The following is a 20,287-nucleotide window of genomic DNA, read 5'->3' as shown; positions in this document are numbered from 1 at the left end:
AAATGTTACAGAGACCAAACAGAAATGAAAGACCAAAGTGAATGCCAGAAGAGACTCGGAAGCTTACTTTTCATCAGAGTAAATAAAGCAAAGGGAAGAAAGGACAACATGAAGGAGCTGAGCAGAGAATCTCAAGGAGACAAAGTAAACTATTGTAGTGAAATGTGTATAGACATCGAATTAGAAAGCAAAAGAAAAGGCAAAGACATACTCAGAAAACATCAAGATGAAACAAGTAAAAAAAGCAAGCCTTAAGTTGCAACATTAGAAGATTTTATGGGCAAAATACCGAACCGTGGTTTTCACTGCCATCAAGTCAATGCATACGAGTGAAATCTGCGACACCTCACTAGGAAGAAGACGAACCACGAGTAAAACGTGGCAAAGGGCATGAACAGAGTGCATGAACAATGTCATCCAAACAGCCCGCGGACATGACCAACACTCACAGTCACTAGACCTCCGCGAGTTGCTATCAGACAATAGAGATACCGGCTTACTCAGCCAAGTATGAAACAAAACTAAAATAATAAATAGGTTTTGGAGACACTGGAATGCTCATGCACTGCGGGTGGGACTGTAAGTGTGTACAATAAGGGCGGAAAGTGACACGGCACTACCACAAACACAGGGAATAAAAATTCCCTTCAATCCAGCCATCCCTCTGCTGGATATATATCGTAAGGAATCAAGACTCACAACACAAACAGACCTATACACACCCATGTTCAGTGCACCACTGTTTCCAAGAATATGGAAACTAAATTCAAGAAGATGGGAACTAAATGCCCATCAGCTGAAGAAAGAAACTCGTCCGTGCACACACTGGGATACTAACAGAAAAGATGAGCGGTTCATGGAGCACCTCATCACACGGAAGGACATCACGCTGTGTGAAGTCAGCCAAGCACCTAGGGACAGCTATTGCATGAGACTACTGACATAAGGGGAAGCAGCCATAAAATCAAGGTCTTCATCCCAAAGGGAACTAGTTTTGTAAATTGCCGCGGCTAGGAAGTCAAAGAGGCGCTAGACATTTAAATGTTGGGAAAACGGAAGGTGTTGTAGTTAAGTGGCATCGGTCAGTTCTGACTCAGAGTGGCCCTATATCAACTGCAGGAAACACTGCCCGGCCCTGGCCTGGCCTCACAATTGTTCTTATGTCTGAAACCATTGATGTTGCGCCGGGGTCAATGGAAAACAGTTGTCCACAAGGAGAAGAGAAATCAAGGAGTGGGTGAATGATAAACTGCCGGGGAAGTGGATTATTAGCTGAAACTGTTGAACACAAAGTTGACGATCTAAAATGAAAGCTTCTACCTAGTTTACCATTTCAAAAAGTTGTTTAAAATGAAAAAGAGACCATGGTTTAGGTCCAGTGCACCTGAGATCAGAGCGGCACCCCCAGGAGCACCACCCTTAGTTGGGAAGATATCAGCCTTGCTCAGGGACCTTGGCCATAGGGAGGGTGCATCCCACTTTCAGCCTTGGGGCTCGTGGAAGCTTCCTTCTGGGGAAGGTGGATGGCCTTGAACTTGGGTGGGTTATTTTTTATCCAAGTAAAACATTGCTTTTATCTTGGGTGCTTTGACTAGTAACGCATTCTCCATACAGTGTGTCCAGACCTCAGCACATCTGTACCGGCACAGATGCAGAATTGCTGTACATCACACGCCAACCCTCCAGTTGGCCCTGGTGAAGGGTCTTGCTGTTGTAGGTTGCCATCTAGCCCACTCTGACCCATAGCGACTCCATGCACAAGGGAATGAAACACTGCCTGGTCTGGGGGCAGCCTCACAGTGTCGTTAGTTTGCACCCATTGCTCTCGCCACCATGTCAATGCATCTCGCTCCAGATCTTTTTTTCGATTACCCTCGACTTGACTTGGCAGGATGTCCTCCAGGGAAGGTCTCTCCTGACAACAGGTCCCAAACATGTTGGTGCCAGGGGCTGGCAGGCAGTTCAGGCTCCACGGCATGGAGACTTGTGTCCTGCGCGGCTGGGCTGGTGTGACCCATCGGGGTTCCAACGGCTGATTTCAGAAGCAGCTCACAGGCTTTTCCTCTTCGTCTGGAAGCTGTGCGGAAGCTGCTGAGCATGATGACGACACACGCGCCTCCCCCGGCAGACAGGGGGTGGCTGTCCATGAGGGGCCCGGCTGAGACTCTAGCCCAGGGCTCCTGCAAGGAGAGCAAGGCTCTACCATGGAGACACCTGTCCAGCTGATGAAGGATGCTGACAGCTTCATGCGCCGAGGGCTGCGCCAGCAAATGTGTCCAACGTGGAAGCAATAGCTGGGGAGCTCGGGGAGTAAGCTGGATCCTTCTTGATTCCTTGTTTCATTTTTTTCTGACTCGATAGAGGCCCCAATCTTCTCACCCTATGTGCGTCTTCTGGGCTTGGTCTGTTCTTCCTCTCTAAGATGAGTTTGCCCATTCAGGTGAGAGGTGGAGTGGAATGACAGGGGTAAGTGTGTATCTAAGGGACACATGCTCAACCCAAAGGGAGCAGCGGCAGAGATGGATGTTCTGACATCCTGATCCAAACAAAACAGAGCAGGTGCTCACCCAGAAAACGCAAGGTGGAGGGTGTCCATTTCCTCTTGGCAAAGGTGCTCCTCCAATGACGCTAGGATGGAGATGTCCCCCCCTCCCGCCCCGCCTTTCCTTCCCTTCATTGTTGGGGCCGCACACCCTTTTATCAGAGGGCATTTCAGCCTCTGCGAATGCATTTGCTATCTCAGAGACATCACCTCTTTGGAATGTCCAGCGATGACGCTCCTCCATACCCTGAGGTGCTGGCCCCGAAGCTGGCACACAGTAGGTGCTCATTAAAAGCCTGCTGAACTGAACTTAGCTTGGACACTGAATCAGAAGGCCCTTTGGCTGCCAGTCAGCAGGACACAGAAGACACCTCTATCTTTAGAGACATGGGGCTTACCCAGAACAATTGCTTAACAAAGCCAGGGGGCTCAGAGAGCCAAAGGAGGGAAGCTTAAGGAGCTTTTAACAGACATTTCAGAAGCAAGCGTGGAAATCGGGGTGAGCTGGTCAATGAGGAGGGTCTTGTCAGACTAATGAGATGCACATCTCACTGAAGCACTTCCTTTTGATCTTCTTTGAAGGAGCAAAATTCAGCACTAAGACAGGGACAATGGGCAATGATGAAGCCGGCTTGGGGGAGTGATTAACTGTCTGTGTGAGGGGGATGACAGCTGAGAATGGACAGGAAGGGAACTGCCCCCTCCCAGCCCTACATGCAGACCTAGAGTTAAGCAATTCCACGGTCTCATTTCTGAATTTTCTTCTGCCCTCTTGGTGTGCTGAGTGAATCCTGAGGGGTGGGGCCCTAGGGCTACCAAGATCCCAGAATTTTCTCACCCCTGTAATGGATGGAATTGCCTGTCCTAAAAGAGCTACTGGGGTGTTGAGCTGCTTGGAATGGAGTCTTGCTTGAGAATAGGATCTTTTGAGATGGCATCAGTTCAAACAGCATCACCGGCCAAAACTCACCACCACCTGGTCGATTCCAACTCACAGGGAGGCTATAAAGCAACGTAGAACTGCTCCTAGGGGGCCTGAGACTAGAACTCTTTAAGGGGGCTGACAGCCTCATTTTTCACCTGGAGAGTGGAGAGGTTGGGGGTTTGGAACTGCTGACCTTGTATTTAGCAGCCCAGCAGAGAACCACTCCACCACCAGGACTGGAGTCACTCCTTCACTGCCATCCAGTTGATTTCCACACACCGCACCCCATGCGGGGTTTCCTCGACTGTGAATCTTGAGGGGAGGAGCAGTCTCATCTTTCCTCTGAGGAACTGTTGGTGGATTTGAACCACCAGTCTTGTAGCTAGCATCCTCAAGACTTCTCTCACAGTGCCACCTGGGGTCCTGGGGCGAGACCACAGCTTGCTGCTCTCACATGGATGCTGACCCACAGGGGCTATCACGCAGAGTAGACACTGCTCCTCTGGGTTCCAAGCTATCCATCTGAACTTGACCAGAAAGTTTCAGTCTTCTGAGGAGGGAATGGGTGGGGTTAAGCTATTGACCTTGCCATTGAAATGTAGCCTAATGGGCTCCCCAAATCAATGCCATCTGAGCAAACTATAAAAACCCACTGCCGTGGAGTCCACTCTAGCTCATTGCTCTTAGGAGTGGTGACCTTTGCACGAGAAGAAGAAAGTAGAGGCACAGATACACTTGAAAGATGTCCCTTCCCCTAGAGCCTGGCCTTGAATGCAAACTCTAGCCTCCTGGATAAGGCAAATGAAACCCCCTGCCACTGAGCTGAATCTGCCTCACAGTGGCCCTATAGGACAGAGTAGACGTGCCCTGTGAGCTTCTGAGACTGTACGTCATGAGGGGCGTAGACATTCACATCTTGCCCCGTTGGGGCCACAGGTGCTTTCAGAAGGCTGACCTTGTGGTTAGCAGCTTACCTGACAACACACTAGAGAGCCTGTATGCTGAGCAGGGAGGCACAATGTTCCTGTTTCTCAAAGCCAATCACTAGTGGGAAGAGAAAGGTAAAATCCCCATCCAGATGCAGGAGAGACAGATTGAAAAACAAAAGAACGGATGTAAAACTCCACTTGCTGCCCCGAGTCAGTGCTGACTCACAGCGGCCCCTCTGCGGGCTTCTGAGACTGGAATTGTTTAGTGGAGTGGGAAGCCCAGGCTTTCTCCCTCTCACTCGGTGCTGCTATTGGTTTTGAACTGTTGGCCCTGCAGATCGCAGCCCAACCTCGTATAACCAGTGCTCCTTTGAACACAAAACGAGAATCCTCTAAGAGGGTTGAGACACAATGAGGGATGAAGAGGGTGCTGTCTGGGCAAGCACGTGGTGGGGGTGGGAGCCCCTTTCCGGAGGGTGGTCCTGAGGCCCTTGCTGCACCACCACTGTGATAGTGATGCGTTTCTTTATGCCCTCATTTATTCAGCACTTACCTCCTCCATAAAACTACAAGAGCGCGTGAATACTAGTTAAATGTTTATTCAGTGCTCTGTGACAGACTCCAGGCAAATAGGTTGACTTAGCAAATCCGGAGGACTATTCCTCTGTCATGTAGATGAGATAGAAGGGGACCAAGAAGCAAGTGGCTGGGGTTTGTCAGCAGATGAAAGAGCTGTAGTGGGGACCAAAGGACCCCTGGCCCAGGAGGCTGGACCCCCTGGCCCAGGAGGCTGGACTGAAGTCTACTACTCATTGTTCATGCCTGGCTTCTAATCCGGTCCTGGCAGCCACTTGCTTGTGAAGATGCAATGAGAGAGTGTGCAGGTGAGTCTGTTTCTCACCTGTCATGCTGCCTGTGTATCTAGCTCTCTTTCTTTGTCCCTCCTATGGACTTCGGTAAACACCCACCGCCTGAAGTGGTCCTGGAGACAGAGTGGAGGGACCCAAAGCCCCTCCCCAACTTGAGTTGGAAATCCAGAAGACTCACCTGGACTACAAGACTCCAGGTCTGCTCAGAAGCACCAGAGGGGTAGCAGGAGAAAGATGAGACTTCCTGCTCACCTAAAGAGTTACAATCTTGGAAAACCACAGGGGCAGGTCTCTCCTGTCCGATAGGGTCAGGATGCGTCAACATGGACTGGAGGATAATGAGTTTGTCACCTGTGATCCCAGGTGCTCGGTGTCACACCTTCTGGATCCCTGGAAGGCTTCTGCACAGATCTGCCTTTTATTTTAGTTCCAGAGTCTTGTTTTGGCTGTTGAAAGCCAGCAGCCTGGGAGAATTAGGTGGCCATCTCCTTCCCTAAGGCCTTGGGACCCCCACGGAATCACTCCTCTCCAGCCGACAGGGTCCTGAGGAGAGAATCGAATCCACAGTGGTGGGTCGGGTGCAGCGTTTTCTGTTTGCCTTTTCTTTTTAATGCAGCACCGTGTGTACATGAGCCTGTGATGTGGGTGTGAAAACCGGAAGAGGTGCAGTCATCACATCCGTACCATTTCATGGAATCCCTGCCAGTCTGGTGGTTGGTGTAGGGGTTACTTACTGGGCTGCTAACTACAAGGTCAGCTGTTCAAGACCACCAGCCCTTAAAGAGTTCCAGTCTTGGAAACGCACGGAGACAGTTCTACCCTGTCCTAGAGGCTCGTTATCAGCATCAACTCGAGGACTGGTCCCGTCTCCAGTACTGGTGCTTGCCAAGTGCTCTGGGCCACGTGTTCCTGCCCGGGATTGACCTTCCTCCTCGCTTCCCAGAGTTTCATCTCCAAGTCGCACCTTCCGTCCAGGGTCATTTCATCCCCACCTCACAGGACACGACACCGAGGGCCGGCCAGCGCTGGCAACCTGCAGGTCGTGGGGCTGTGTGGCACGGACCCCCAAGAGTCACACTGCCCCTGTAGCACTGTAGCCTCTCTCCCACCGCCTCATTCTCCTTCAGACATACCCACTGTTCTTTTTAGGGGTGTCTAGTGACTATTTAACTTCCCAGGCAGGCTCAGCCCCACAGCCAATCCTGTGGTTAAATTCAGGAAAGTCAATGGAGTGGAGAAAGCTGGATGGAGGCCAGGGGCACCTGAACAGGTGGAAGCAGTGGGGTGGACAGGAGAAGCCCATTCAGAGACTGGGGCACCCATAGCCCCCTAAGAGTGCTGGGTGGTGGTGGCAGAGGGGAACACGAGAAAGTCTGTGCCGGGCGGCCACCAATCCCGTGCTTGTCTACAGTTCTGTTTTGAATAGATGGGGTTTGCATTTCTTATAATCACTGCTGTATGCAGGGGCTTAAACAACGTGTGCAGCCTACCAACAGCTTGCCCAGCCGCTCCCTGCTGTTCCCCTCCTCTCTGCGTTGTAGGTAACTGTCTCCCCCTTCACCCAGGTTGACAGCCTTCTGCCCTCTACCAGTGACTTCTCCTCCTTTCTCTTTCCCTCCCCCCCAGTAACCACCCGCGTCTGTGTCTTGCCGTATGAAAACCTGTATCTTGATTGTTTTCTTTTATAACAATGGACTCATATAATACTTTCCCTTCTGTGACTGACTCACTCCACTTAGCATAATGTACTCTGAATCCAGCCATGTCATGAGCAAGATTTCTTGGGAGACACTGTAAAGGTTGGACAACAAAGCAATGTTCACAGAGGCCCATCCATCCTTGGTCACTCCTGTGGTGACTCCCCGACGTTGTGCCTGGATCCTAAACCTTCTACTCTCCAGGGGTTCCCTGATGGTTAGTTAAGTGCTTGGTGGTCAACACAAGGTCAATGGTTTGAACCCACCAGCAACGCCACAGGAAACGACAAAGAACACGTCCTTAAAGAGGACGACCTTGGAAACCAAATGGGGATGATGCTCTACCCTGTCCGACAGGGTGACCCCCGGTCGGAATTGACTGGAAGGCAGTGGGTTTATATCAGTGGATGTAATCTAAAGTGCTAACTTGCTATAACTCAATCTGTTGCAATACAATATAATAAATAATATCCTATGATGCAATACAATAATTAATATAATATGATCAGTTGAGGTCATGCTAATGGAAGTTGGAATCTAAACCAAATCATTTCTAAGTTTATAAAGAATATCGTAGCGTCTACGCCACAGACACCGAAGCCTTTGGGCAGACACAGGAGGTGGACGCTGCCCCATCGTTCCAGAGGGAATCGAATCCATAAGCCCCCAAGCTATTGGACCATAAAGAGCTGCCGCTTGAATTCACACTTCTCTAGAACAGTGAGAAAGTAGACTGTGTTCTTCAGGGCCGCCCACCTGTGGCCCTTCTGTTGAAGCAGAGTTCAAGGATCAAAACACCGTTGTCTGTGGGGGGACCCATCCGCAGAGGCCTGGGGATTCTAAGTCCCGGGACCCAGTGAGCGGTGCCACTGCAGGGGACAGAGAGTACCTCCTGGGTACCCAAGATGTGCCAGGGGGTGTGTAGGTTTGATTGCGATGACTGCTAGGTGCTGTCAAACACTCCGTGCCACAGAACCAAACACTGGCCGATCTTGTGTCATCTCCACAATTGTCCCTACACTTGAACCCCTCGTGACAGCCACACGGCTGGACCATCTCGTTGAGCTGCTTCCTCTTTATTTACCTATTTGTCTTTAACGACCTTGTACTTCCTCACACCGGAAGTCCTTTTCCAGGGACTGGTGTCCCCTGACAATGCGAGCCAAGGATGTGAGGCCATGTTTCACCCTCCTGGCTTCTAAGGAGCCTTCTGGCGGCACTTCTTAAGAGACAGATGTGTTTGTTCTTCTGGAACTGGAGGGAACTTTCAATATTCCTCACCAGTTTACATACTGCAGCTCACGGAGCCTACGCCATACTAATATATACAGTGAAAATGCATACAGACATCCCCTCGTGGCGACACAGTACAGTGGGAGCTGGAAGCCTGACAAAGCCCCGGAGGCAGCACAGCTGGCCGGCATGTCTTGTGCTCAGTGCACGCTTGCAGCAGCTGAGCTGAGGCTCTGCTACACGGGCTGGTGTTGGGACAGGTCGCCCACCTCTGCACGCATCTGCTGGGGCTCTGTCCTCACCCTCCTGGTCTACACGCCTAGCTTCTGCTCTTCCAGAACCGCGCCGGAGTCTGACTCACACTGAAGACCTGCACGTCCTCCAGAAGTCCCAGTGGAGGTGTTTTCATCCACTGCTTGCTAAAATGGCCGTTCTTCAGGACTGGGCGGCTGTCGGAGGTCCTAGGTGGTGGAAATGGTTAAGCACGTGACGCCTCACAGACAGGATGATGGTTTGGATCCACCCAGAGGCACGTTGGAAGGCAAGCTTGGCGTTCTGCTGAGGAAGAGTTAGCTATTGAAATTTTTATGAAGCCACAGGCCCAAACTTGAGATACATGGGGTCCCTGGTTGTCAGAATCATCTCCTTGGCAACCTTGAATGATAGCAACACATCTAAGAAGGCTGGGTCTCCAGTGGACCCGCTGGCTCGATGGAGATGCCAGGGTTTAGTAGAAAGAGGTCACCTCCATGGATTTACCTGGGCCCCTTGAGTCTGTTGGGCATCATGCTACCCCGGGGTTACCTGACTCAGGTGGTGAGCTCTGCTCGATCTCAGGTCTGTGTTTGTAGTTCTGTCTGCTGAGGTTGCAGCTCTCTGTCTTCCTCCACTACACTTCCTGCTCTACGGAAGAGCCTGGTCCCTATCATGGAGCCCACCTGAGGTGTTTTCTTGTTTGTTAACGGTGACCCTGGTGCAAATTCATGGTGGTCCCATGTACAAACCGATCCTGTGCCATCTTCAAGATGGCTGGTGAGATCCCATCCAATTGGTGGGGCAGCTTTCTTCCGAGCTCCTTTTAACTGAAGGGTTCAACTTCCAGAACTATGTCAGACAAGATCCTGTTGTGACCGATGGGTTGGTATTGACAAATTCTCTGACTTCCCAGTCTGCCTCAGTGAAGAAGCTCTGCTGAAGCCTGGCCATCACGGTCAACCCTGCCGGCGTCTAAACTACCAGTGCAGACTTTCCCGAATCGCCGCAACACGAATGCCTCCCACACCAAAACCCGGAAAGGTAAGCAGCGGCTCCAGGATTCAGAAGGCTTGCAGTAAAACCCAGTAGATGGGTGTGAATTGTGGTGCTGGAGAAGACTGTAGAAAGTACCATGAACGTCTAAGAGAACAAACAAACCTGTCTTGCAAAAAGTAGGGCCAGAGAGCTCCTTGGAGGCAAGAATGGCAAGACTTTGCCTTACAAACTTTGGACGTATTTTCAGGAGAGTCCAGTCCCTGGGCAAGGCCATCATACGCGGTGAAGTGGAAGGGCAGCGACAAAAGGAATCCCCTTGCCAGGAAGGGTGGGCCCAGCGGCTGCAACAATGGCCTCCAACATAAGAACAATTGTAAGGATGGTGCAGTGTATTTCGTCCTGCTGTGCTTTGGGTCGCTATGGGTTGTAACCAACCTGATGACATCTAACAACACAGCCAAATGCAAAGAAGCTCTAGTGCATCTGGTTGCTTAACCACAAGGCTGGTGGTTCAAGCCCACCAGCTTCTCTCAGGGAGAACGATGGGGCTTTCTTCTCCTGGAACAAGTTACAGCCTTAGAAATCCACAGGGGCCTTTCCACTCCATCATATAGGATACGCAAAAGTTGGAATCCACTGAATAGCAGAGAGCTATGTTGTTTCATTAAAAGCTAGATGGGAGTAAGACCACATTGGTGCCCTCAGGACGAAGGTCTGAGCAATTAGAATGGAAATGCCCATTCTTGCTTGAGGTCCCAAGAATAGACCTTTAATTTCCCAAGGCGTCCTTTCACCTGAACTCTCAGTCAAAGGGAGTCCCGTGTCCATTCCCAGGCTTTGGAAGTCTGAGCGGGTAGGAGGGAGGTTCCTTCCAGGATTTATGCATCTGTCTCCCCACAGAGCCCTGAGGCCTATGAATCCCATCATTTCAGCTTTTTATATACTCATTACAGTGGTTTGGGAAACATTTCAAAAATTAGACAAGCATTAACTTAGCTTATAAAATTAAAAATAAACTGTAACGGCTTTAATGATGTTGTATTAAATGCCAGACCTAATAATACCTCACATCTCTTTCATACTTTATGGCTTTAAACACACTTTTAAATAACTTCGAGTCTTGTGGAATTTTCATAACAGCCTCATCTGGGGAGAGAGTGGGGCGGGGGCAAGCTGGCCCTTGCCTCACATGGACTGGTACCACAAAGCTGATGTCTTGATTCCAAGCTCAGGTTGGTCCATGATCTACTTCTGAACAATCAGCTACTGGAAATCCTAAGGAAGATACAGCTATACTGCGCCCCCCCCACCCCCCACCCCAGTAGGGTTGTTGTGAGTCAGATCTGACTGGGTGGCTGCAGGCGAGCTATTCTGTGGAGCACCTGCTAGGGCCACACAGGGTTCTAGTCGCTTCTATTGATGAGACATCATTTCACGGAATCCACCGTGAGCATCGCCAGCGGGTAGATTAGAAAGCAGCATTTCAGAAAGATGAAGTAACTTGCTGAGACCACAGAGAATTGGGAAGGACTGTATCCATCACCTGTCCCTGGAGAAGAACATTCTGCTTGGCAAAGTAGAGGGGCAGCAACACAGAGAAAGGCCTTCAACCAGAAGGATGGACACAGTGTCTGCCCTGATGGACTCAACCATGGGAGCAACAGTGAGCTCAGAGAAGGACCCGGCATGTGCGGGTCCCTATGAGTCAGAACCAACTCCTAACACAGCGATAATTTAGCCCATTTAGCACCTTCATGAGCCCTGCCCCACCCTGCTGGCCCTGAGAGGGGGGTGTCAGGAGAGGGCGTATATATATATAATGCCCCACCTGTAGTCTGCAAGATAGACTCCAACCCCCCTCAAGCAGGCCTGAGCCCCGAGACTTTGGGAGATTGCTTTTCGAAAGTTCACCTCCTTGCCTCGCATAGGAGAAAAAGCCACCCTGAGGAAAGCTGGCTGCAAAGCTGGAGTGAGAGAGTTGGAGCTTTCCAAGGGAGAAGCTCAGCAAACAGCACCTGCTGCTGGCTTCTCTCCCTCCCGCACCTCCTCCTGTTATGGCTTCCTGCACACAGCCCTCCAGGGGTCCTGAGGAATTCTTACTCCTCCCACATTTCCAAGCACCAGGCCTGCGTCTTGTGCGCATTTTGCACACTTTCTCTGGGCCACCTTGGTGCCCACTCATTGTTTATTTTGCTTTAAACCAGTGCGTTGTGGCGGTTAGGTGCCGTCCGGCCGGTCTGGCCTGGAGCACCCCTCCGTCCAACAGACGGAGTCGCTGCTGGTCCTGCAGGAGACTCACACTTGTCCTCCGGGAGCTGAGCCCATGATGGCAGCCACTGTGTCAGTCCTTCTTGTTCAGCGTCTCCCTCCCCTCCACGACCCCGCTACTTTATCAAGCAGGGAGGCCTTTTCCAAGGGCTGGTCTCGCCTGACACCATGTCCAAAATGCTTGAGATGAAGTCTCGCCGTACTTGCCTCTAGGGAGCACTCTAGCTGTACATCTTCCAAGAAAGATCTGTCTGTCCTTTGGGGCATAGTCCACGGTAATTTCAGTACTCTTTATCATCACCAAAATTCTAATGCATTGATTCTTCTTCGGTCTTTTTTTTTATTTAAGAAATCATTATATTGGGGCTCTGACAGCACGTCTCACAATCCACACACCAATGGTATCAAGCGCATTTATACATAGGTTGCCATCATCCTGTACCAACTATTTCCTTTCTATTTGAGCCCTTGGAATCAGCTCCTCTCCCCCCCCCCACCCTTCCACTCTCGTGAACCCTGGGTAAATGATAAAGTATTTTTATTTTCATATCTTATACCATTTGCTGTCTCCCTTTACCCACGTTCCTGTGGTTCACCACCCCCCATTGTGTGTGTGTGTGTCTTATACATCAATCATTCAATAACAGTCTTCTCTATTCAGTGTCCAGTGTTCACATGCAGAGGAGGTGAGTGAAAACATCAGGCGTCTTTAGTTCTCAATGTAACATAGTTGTCCTTCAATACTTTTACAGAGGTCTGGTGCAGCTGATTTGAGGCTCATCCTAATGGCACTTTTCCCAAGAGAGATTCAGGTGAAACTCATGCTCTGAGGCACCCAGGTGCCCAGGAGAAAGGCCTGTTGATGGACTTCTCAAAGGCCAACCGCGGGACACCGCGTGGAGCACGGGCTGCCTCTGACTCCCATGGGGTTGATTCCAGTTGGAGTTGGCTCCAAGCACGTGCTTCTTTTTAGGTTTGTGCTGCTGCTGCTGCTTCCCAGTCTCCCTGCTCACCATGTCTTTCCCATGGTCTCATCTGTGACTGCCGGAGCCAGTCATGCACCTGGTACTTAGCAGCTGTCTGGGCCTGGGCGCAGTGGGCGCATCTGTGCAGTGGGCCTAGCAGTCATTTGGTGGCAGGCTTGTTTCAGCTGCTTCTCAGGTGGTTCTGGCTTTCATGGGAAGCAGTTTTTCAGAACAGCCATGGCAAGAGCAGAGACTTTTCTCCCAGCCCTGCGAGGCTCCCAGTTCAGCTTAGTTTCTTTTCCACTTGTCCTATAATGTTTAGACTACAGAAGTGAAAAAAAAAATGAGAGAGGGGTCCTTGAAACTCTGGTGTGGACTATTTTACCAATTATACCCTGGAGCGTAAGATTAGAAATTTGAAATATCTTTTGTTGTTCAGCATAAAAGCCTTCTACAATAGAGGAGATTGCATTTATGTAACAATATCATAAACTAATATATACCTTGTTTATTTTCAGAATGAATGTTCCAGAATGGAGTTTCACATATCCATGCAATTATTTGAGCAGTGAAACAATGTTTTAATCCATATCAGAATGTAGATTTTTTTTATCTTGTTATAAATGCTTGCTGAATACTGGGCATTTTATATTTTACTACACCATAAGAACAATATGGTCTTCTTAGGGTGAGGAATATATGTTTGTGTGTGTGTGTGTGTGTGTGTGTGTGTGTGTATATATATATATATATATATATATATATATATATAATATATATAGAGAGAGAGAGAGAGAGAGAGAGAGAGATTTAAGAACAGTTAGACTCATAAGATTATTGAGGTCTCAGCCCATCGACTTAGTATTAACACCTATATAATTCTCTGAACACTCTTACTTCCCATTTTCAGATGATTGAAAAACACCGTGAAAATATGTGCCCTACAGCTACTTAAAGCTCCTAAAAGAGAAGAGCATGCCAAACGTATTGAAAACCAAAAGGACTCAAGATAAAATTCAAGCCTCGAATTGCAAGCTTGAAAGAGTCTGTAGGCAACATACTGAAAGGTGCAGGAAGCATCCAAAGAGGACGGGAAGAGCGCGCCGCGCAGCCACGGCACCGAAAAGAGCTCGTTGACGCTCAGCTGGGTCAGCACGTAGCATGCGAACCCGGTGTACTGAGGGAAGACGTTCAAGCTGCACCGAAAACATTAACTGAAAAAAAAAATGGCTCCAGGAATTGATGGAACACCAAGCGGAATGTTTCAACAAGCTGAAGAAGCACTGGAATCACTCGCTTGTGTGTGCCGGGAAATGTGGAAGTCAGCTACTTGGTCAACTGATCTTTGTACCCATTCCAAAGAGAGATGACCCAACAGAATGCTTAGGCTGTGGAGCAAGGTCCGGTCCTGGATATCGCGTGCCGGTGAACTCTTGCTGAAGATCACCAACAACACTTGCAGCAGTACATTGACAGGGAGCTGCCAGAGGTTCAGGCCGGATTCCGAAGGGGTCTTGGAACAAGGGATATCACTGCTGATGTCAGATGGATAAAGCAGAGAATACCAGAAAGATAATTACTAGTGCTTTATTGACGACACCAAGGCATCTGATTGTGTGTTATAACAAACCAAGATAAGCCTTGAGAAGAATGGGAATTCCACGGAATTAATGTCATTACCTAAGTTAAACAATACACCGTTGTCGCTTTTTGTTTTCATATTGTTTCAGAATTGAACGAAAGATCAAAACTTAAAATTGTTAGGTCTCTGACACTTAGTTTCCCTGTTTTTCACATCTTGCGCTACGTTGGTCACCACCCATAAACCAATGTACATGCATGATTTTCAGTTAAAGCCCGGATATTCAATAACAATAATAATAAAAAATGAATAGAGTCAAGTTGTTCATGGTGTGTGTGTGTGTGTGTGTGTGTGTGGTTTCTATAGGGTTGAGAAGCTTCAGCATTTTTTACCTGCTGTGTCCTGTGTCTGTCCCAAGAACTCAGCCCATCTCCCCTTGTCTTAGTCTTCACGTGTCCCCATCTCCTGTCATCTGTGACGGCGGCTCTGCTCTCCTCGTTTCAAGGACTTGGATGGTTTGGAGCAGAGCCAGTAAGGGTATTTGTAGGGTGGACCTCTCATGGGATCCAGCTGATGATTTTCTGCTGATTAGACTGAGATGATGGGTTATTGGTGCAGGACCACAGAGGTGAAGCTCCACCTTCTGCGCTTCAGAACTGACTCGCCTCTGTGGGTATTGCCCTGGGTCTCAGTGTTTCCCAGGAGCCCCCATAGTGACGTCATTCCTTTCACGTCTCTTTCTCCCTGTGCTCTTCAGGAACAAGTCCCCAGGCTCAGCCTGTATTAGGATGGGGCATGATGTCACCTCCTTTAGGGAAGCGGGTCTGGGAGATCTGACCCTTTCCACCATGTCTTCCATCACGAATGGATGCTAGCCAGTGGACATTATCAGGTGCCATTGAGTTGGGTCTAACCTACAGCGACCTTACGTACACCTGGGAGAACACGCTCCAATGCTTGAGTGCGGTCAGCATGGACGCAAGCATCTCTCCATACACACTGAGTGATGACCCCGCTCGGTTTTCACTGTTGTGTTGCCGAGAGTGCATTGGCTTTAGTTGTCAGGAGCAGTTTCTCTTACATCTCTACATCTCCTGACACACCCTCATCAGTGCATGTATGAGTGTGTGTGTGTGTGTGTGTACATGAGGGTAGATAAAAATGTACTGCTACAAAATCAGAGAAACCCATCTTAAACAAAAATAGCATAACGTGAAGCTAGTATTTCTTGACACACCCAACATACACTTCTGAAGGTACCTAGCACCCTATGCTTTTCCATCTACACTCCTTCAAAAGGATGCTTTTGGAAGACACCTTGTGCATTTTTAGTGTTCTTTGAATTCAGTCGACAAGAACAAGTCTGACGGGGAAAGACCGGGGCTGTGGGACAGATGTGGTGAGATGTGCCTGTGGAATCTTTGCAGGACAGTTCCTGAAAGCCAGAAGAATGAGTAGGTGCGTGTCATCACAGGGAAGAATTTTCAGTGAGACTCTCTTGACCCTTCTCTCACCAGCGTAGTTTTCAATTTTCTTAAAATGCCTTCAAAATAAGTCCCTGTGATCATCCTGTGCCATTCGAGAAAATCTGCCAAGATGAGCCATTTGAAATCCCCCCCAAACCAGCTGCCAAATCTTCTGAGCTGACCTCTCTGCTCTGAAATTATCTTTGAGCTCCTGCCCACCTTCCTGAAAACCCTTGAGTCATCTGAAAAGTGTTGTTCTACGTGGAACTGTAGCTCTGTACGCTTGTTGCAAAGCTTCCACTTGGGGGAACGTGTCCACCTGAGTTTCATTAAAAATTTGATATTAGCTCTGACAACTAATATTTACTTTTTACTCTATGGCAAAAAAAAGTGAGGGGGGTCGGTGTTTTTAAACCTATTTCAGACATCCTAAGGTGACTAAATGTGTTAGTGAAATAACTTGTCTTTACCATCCAGTGATTGCCGAGATGTGTTTTAAAACACTTTGTTTGGAATAAACCCACGCAGGTATGAACTGAAGCCCCAGTAGCAATACATTCTGACTTTGCCCTGTTTGTGTGGAGCCAGCCACAGAGAGAAAGAGAGACCAAGAGGCATTGGCTCCTTTCAGGTGAAAGAGAGTGCATACATTGTAGGCCAGGCCTTCAGGCCAGGAGTCCCTGGTAGAAGCTGGTTTTACAAAGTCGAGGCAGGATCCCTCTCCTTAGTTATACATCTGTTTAACCCTTGAGACTTTTCAGTGGCCTGGATGAAGCCCACACGCACATCAAAGGTCATCTGCTTTACTGAAGGTCAACTGACTGTGAATGTTCACTGCATCAACCAACTGTCTTTCATGAAATATCTAGGCTAGCATTTCACTATGGGTGGCCCAGTCAAGTGGACACACACAATTAGCCATCACTCTGTGCTGGTCCTGAAAACAGTTATTTATCCAACACTCTCTGGTTCCTCTTACTGGAGCATGAGCGGCATGGGATATAAATCCTGGAGGCCACGCAGATGGTAGCTACGGCGGTCCATAGCTTCTAGACCCACTTAGATAACAGTGCAAGGGCACAGGTGCATCTTATTTCATGGTATGGTTTGAGTGTCAGCCCTTCCAATAGGTTGGTGGCAGTATAATCTTCTGTTTTGCGATGTTCATGTATTTTCATTGCAAATTGGGTGAAGGTTAACAGACTTGATCATCAGGTTTTGATTCAAGAGTTCCCACACATCTTGGTTTTATCCCGTTCCTTACCATCCTCCAATGGAACACCACACATCCCATTTCCTCTCTGCATTTCTTGTTTCAATTCTTCCTCCTTTCCCAACCCACCTGCAATCTGTCCCTGGCTAAATGCTGCCCTTTGGACCTCATATGGTTGATGATTCCAAGCTGTGATTCCTACCTCAGTGAGACAGTTCCCCTTTAGGGCCATCTGTCGATGGACTGAACATTGAGCCATGGGGGTGGGTTTATTTCCAGACATGAAATTAACCAGTCTCATACCCCTTGTCCTGAGGGTTACATCAGATTCTATCCAGTGAGTCTGATCATTTGCATGATTGAGAGTTTTCTTCCACATTTTTCTTGCACTCCATCCAAGACGATGTAATGCCACCCTAGTTGGTAACACTAGCCAGGCCCCCATCTAGTTCTTTTGGTCTCTGTGGTTTGCAAGAGAAAGGTCACTCGGTCCATTAGTTGTGACTTGTTAGATGCCATCAAGTTGGCGCTGGCTCCCAGCAACCCTTGTGCACACAGAATGAACCACTTCACAGGCCTGAGCCACCCTCACCATGGTTCCTATGCCAGAGCCCATTGATGCAGCCGCTCTGTCCGTCCGTCCATCTCGTTGAGGGCCTTCCTCCCCTTCCCTGCCTCTCTCCTTCACCGCGCGTGATGTCCTTTTCCAGGGACTGATCCCTCCTGAAAGCATGCCCACAGTTTGTAAGAAAAAAATCTTGCCATCCTCACCTCTGAGATGCTCTCTGGCCTTACTTCTTCCAGTGCAGATAGGTTTGTCCATCAGTCCGCGTCCTTTCCATATCCTTCCCTGACACCACAATTCAAATGCTTCAGTGCTTCTTCGTCTTCCTTATTCAATCTCAAGCTTTCACATGCAGACGATGCAATGGGAAACACCGTGGTTTGGGTCCGATGCACCTTTAATCCTCAAAGCAACCTCCTTGTTCTCCAGTCCTCCAGAGAGATCTTGTGCAGCAGGTTTACCTGACATAAGGCGTTCATTGGCATACCAGACTAATTGGTTTTATACATCTTGGGTTTCATTTACTCTTCGTTTCTGTAGAAATGGGGAGACCAATAGCTGCACCTAAGACGGTCCTTCGCAAGCTTTTACGACCAGCTGCTACACACCAAATTAGGATGCACAAGAACATCATCTTTCGGGATTGTGTTATGCCAATTGACCTTAGTGTCCCTAAGACAATGGTCCTAAACCTTAGGGTCCAGTTACTTTGACGATGGCTAAGACGTTTCTAAAAATGCCACCTTCTGTGTTTTATTATATTCAGGGATATGGTTTCAACATAGGTAAATAAGTGTGGACAAATATCCCCTGCAAAACATACATATATTGATGGGTGTAACGCCATTATACTTCATCTGAACATCTCTCTGTCAGTCTACTTATGGATTACTGTTACTTCAGGATTTGTGTTTCACAGCATTTACCTGATTCCTTGAAATCATGTAAGCCCTCTAGTATCTGCCTTTTCTTTCATCACCTGTCGGACTTCCCTATTATTCCACATTCCCTGCCCTTTCACCCAGAGGAACACATGCCTACCTGCCACTTGCAGTGGAAAGAGGAAGGCCCTAGAAGGCATCGATGGACACAGTGGCTGAAACAAGGGGCTAAAGCATGAGAGCAATTGTGCGGATGACACACGGCCAGGCAGGATGCTGTTCTGTTGCGTATCAATCAGGGTGCTATGAGTTGGAACCAACCGGAAAGGCAACTAACAATAAAAATGAAAATGACAACAGCCCACTAACTGGTGGTTGACTCTTCCTTTCTTTCCCACTCCACCCCCCAAAAACTATCCACTATTGTTTATTCTTATTTGAAAACTTTTTCCCGATTTTTTTATAAGAAATAAATGGACCTGGGGGAGGGCGGAGTGGACATCTGTAGACAATTGGGCATCCCCTCACAGAAGGGGCACAAGGAAGAGATAAGCCAGTCGGGGTGCACCAACAAAGCACACAACACTCCTCTAGTTCTTTAATGCTTTCTCCCGCCACCCCCACCCCACCCGCCCACTATCATGACCCTGGTTCTACCTTACAAAGCCAGCTCGACCAGAGCATGTGCACTGGTACAGATAAGAACTCACAACACAGGGAATCCAGGACAGACCAACCCCTCAGGAACAATAATGAGAGTAGCAATACCAGGAGGGGAAGGGGAAAGTAGGGGGGAGAAAGGGGAAATGGATCACAATGATCTACATATAACTCCCTCCCTGGGAGACGAACAAGAGAAAAGTGGGTGAAAGGAGACATTGGTCAGTGTAAGATATGAAAAAATAATGGTTTATAAATGATCAAGAGTTCTTGAAGGAGGAAGGGAGGAGGAGGGAGGGGGGGGGAAAGAGAAGCTGACACCAAGAATTCAAGTTGAAAAAGTATTTTGAAAATCATGATGGCAATGTCCGTATAAATGTGTTTGACACAACGGATAGATGTATGGATTGTTATAAGAGCTGCAAGAGCCCCCCCAAAAATGATGAAAAATAAAACAAGAATTAGTAGAATAAACATAAATAAATAAATGGCCCCATAAAATATTTTCCTCCTGTAATTGACTTATGTCCCTCAGTATAATGCCCAGCAAACCTGCCCATTTTATGAATGATATGTTTCACAGATTCATGGTTAGTTTTACGATTGCACTGTGTGTGTGCCTTAGTTTATCTATTGCTCCCCTGATGGGGCTGTAATCTGTTTCTATGTTCCTGCTATTGTGAAATGCTGTCATTCACACGGTGTGCATGTACTTATTTGATTCACACGGTGTGCATGTACTTATAGGTGTCATGGCTCTTAGGAGCTCCCTCAGGAGCTCTGGTGGCATCGTGATTATGAGCTGGACTGTGATTTGCAAGGTCTTCAGTTCAACCCCCCCCCCCCCAAAGGAGAAGGACCGGGCCTTGTACTGCTGTAACGAGTTACAGCTTCTGACCACAACGGCAGTCCCATCTTGTGTATCGGTCATTATGAGTCAGCATTGACTTGACGCCATTGAGCTTGGTTCTGGTTTTATATTCTCCCAGTTTATCTAGACTTAGACTTTGCCCACCACACATTCTAATAACTCATGGAACGTTGAAGCCATTGCTTCATAGTCTGAGTAATGTCACGTCAGCAAATGAACGGCCTGGAAGCTTTGTTCCACCCAGTCACGGTGGATCCCAGCCTTGAGAAAACAGCTCTTCCTCAGTGGTATGTCGAGCGCCTTCCATACGAAGGGGCTCATCTGCTGCCACTGTATCAGGTGATGTTGCACTGCTACCAGGATGGTGCTC

The sequence above is a fragment of the Tenrec ecaudatus genome, chromosome 6 (genome assembly GCF_050624435.1).
Source record: "Tenrec ecaudatus isolate mTenEca1 chromosome 6, mTenEca1.hap1, whole genome shotgun sequence".
Lineage (NCBI taxonomy): Eukaryota > Metazoa > Chordata > Mammalia > Afrosoricida > Tenrecidae > Tenrec > Tenrec ecaudatus.
Note: the sequence above shows the minus strand (reverse complement) of the source record.